Below are 2,886 nucleotides of genomic sequence, written 5' to 3'. Positions count from 1 at the left end.
AAGGGTTATCTCCCCTTGTTTCTTGATTAAAGCCAGGTTTAAGGTATTTTTCTTCTCCCAATTGCAATTTAGAACTAGTTTATCTATTTTAATAGATTAGATTTAATTAGTTTCAATTCGGTTTAATGTGATTTATTAGATATAAATTGGTTTATTCCGATTCAATTAGGTGTATTTAGGTTTAATTGGTTCATTTAGATTAATTAGGTTTAGTATGATTTATTAAACGTGAATTAGTTGATTCCGGTTCAATTGGATTTATCTTGCTTTAATTGCGTTCAATATAGTTTGATTTGGGTCATTGGATCCAATCCATTGTTTTTTCTAATTCGTTTTATTTTCATTTTAATTTGTTTTGCTTTCTTTTATTGTTATATCTTTATTCAATTAATCGGTTTTATTTGTGGCTTAATATACGCGCTTAATAAGTAGGTTTGATTTGATCTATTTTTGTTCTTTAGACATAAACCCTTAGATTAGGATCTCAAGCCCTAATCTCTTCCCCCATCTTTTCTTCCTTTCTTTCTTCTTTTCCCTGTAGCAGAAAATCAGCTGCCCCTTTCCACTCCCTTCTCCTTTCTTTCTTTCTCCTTAACCGAACCTGCAACTCACTCCCTTCTCCTTCTTCTTCTTCTTCTTCTTCCTCTCTTCTTTTCTCTTTTACCATGGCCGAACCCTCTCCACTCCTTTCTCCTTCCTTTCTTTCTCCTTAACCGAACCTGCAAGTGACTCCCTTCTGTTTCTTCTTCTTCTTCCTCTCTTCTTTTCTCTTTTACAATGGCCGAACCCTCTCCACTCCCTTCTCCTTCCTTTCTTTCTCCTTAACCGAACCTGCACCTCTTCTCCTTCTTCTTCTTATTTTTCTTCTTCTTCTTCTTCTATTTCTTATTTTTCACTGCTGACCTAGCACCAACTGAACCACCCGTTGTCTTCTTCTTCTCATCTTCTTTTTCTTTCCTTCCTTCAAAATCTGCAGCGACCGAACCCTCTTCCCCCAGCTCTTCTTCCTTTCTTTCTTCTTTTTCACTGTAACAGAAAACCAGTCCACCGAACCTCCTTTCTTCTTTTTCTTTTTCTTCTTCTCCTTCTTCTCTTCTTTCCTCTTTTACCATGGCCGAACCCTTTCCACCAATCCCTTCTCCACACCAACATCTTCCAACCCGTTCGCTCCAAAAACACCTGCATTTGGCTCGTCGGGTTTTGGAACTTCATCCACTCCAGCATTTGGTTCATCTCCCTTCGGCTCATCATCTACATCTAACCCATTTGGTTCGACTTCATCTTCCACACAATATCTATTTGGAGCATCATCCACCCCTACATTTGGAGCTAGTTCATCTCCACCTCATTTTGGTGGATCAACAACATCTGCATTCGGGTCTTCTTCCTCAATCTTTGGTTCTGCTTCTGCTTCTGGAATGACTTCAACATTTGGTTATGGTTTGCATTTTGGCAACACCCAGACAACACCATTATTCCAGTCTACTACACCTTCACTTGTGCAAGCGGGTCCTGCTTTTGGACAGACTACTTCAGCTTTTGGGCAGAATACTGCCTCCTCCTTTGGTCGGTCGAGCTTATTCAGCAAACCATCAACTAGATTTGGAGGAAGCTTGTTCCCAACCACTCTATCACTGCTGAATTCGAGCAATCCAATGGGTTATGGGCAAACAACTTTTGTGCAACCTTCTCAGACATCAAGTGCTTTTTCTTTTGGAAACATTGGACAAACACAACCAGCAGCCACCGAACCTGCAGAATACTGCCTCCTCCTTTGGTCGGTCGAGCTTATTCAGCAAACCATCAACTAGATTTGGAGGAAGCTTGTTCCCAACCACTCTATCACTGCTGAATTCGAGCAATCCAATGGGTTATGGGCAAACAACTTTTGTGCAACCTTCTCAGACATCAAGTGCTTTTTCTTTTGGAAACATTGGACAAACACAACCAGCAGCCACCGAACCTCCTTTCTTCTTCTTCTTCTTCTTCTTCTTCTTATTTTATTTTCTTGTTTTTTGTTATTTTTTGAATTTTCTGATTAAATACTCCATATTTGTAATACCCACAACCTGTTATTTCAATTATGTTTTCTATTTGGAATCTTCCCCTCCTTTTGTTCTTTATGTTTCTTTTATCTATTTTTGGTTTGATTTTCATTTATTTCCCTCTTAATAACGTATGGGACGTAGTTTAGGGCGTATATTAGCAAGGGCGTGGCTGGGCCCCCCTTAAACCGGATCGTAGCATTAGGTGCATTTCTTGGGTTTTCGGGTTGATAAAAATGAACCCGTTTCGGTCCATTTCTTTTTATCTCAAATAGTGGGTCCCTTTAGAATTAATTGTGTATTTAATTTAGATTCGAATATCTTGCCATATTGATAATCATTAGATTTAGATAGGTTAGTCAATGTCATGTTTGCCACGCTTCGTGTTTATTAACATGTTTTTGATACTTGATGATTCTTTTTTTTTTTTTTGTTTAAATCAATTCATTTTTCTCATGCATGTAGGTTAGCTAGTATTCACATTTTGTCCACTTCTCACTCATATCACCACGTGGGACATTTACAACCATTGTATATTTAACATAATAGTTAGATTCCATTTACTTAAATTGAGGTAGTTAATTAAATAATTATTTTAATTAATTAAATAAAGTTTTAACTCATTAGATTAATTAAGGTTCATAATGTATTTAATTGACTCTTAAAATTCGGTTTTAATCGTTTAAATTATTAGATTGATTAGGTTTTCCAAAACTTTCATCTGAAATAGTTAGATTTGGGTAGTTTTCACCATTCAATTCAAGTTTTTGTCTTTCTTTAAAAATCGGTTTACTTATTAGATTAATAGATTAATTAGGATTGCAATAATTTATTTCACAAA

This window comes from Macadamia integrifolia, chromosome 5 (genome assembly GCF_013358625.1).
Source record: "Macadamia integrifolia cultivar HAES 741 chromosome 5, SCU_Mint_v3, whole genome shotgun sequence".
NCBI classification, from domain to species: domain Eukaryota; kingdom Viridiplantae; phylum Streptophyta; class Magnoliopsida; order Proteales; family Proteaceae; genus Macadamia; species Macadamia integrifolia.
The sequence above is the reverse complement of the archived record's forward strand: the minus strand, read 5'-3'. Positions refer to the sequence as shown.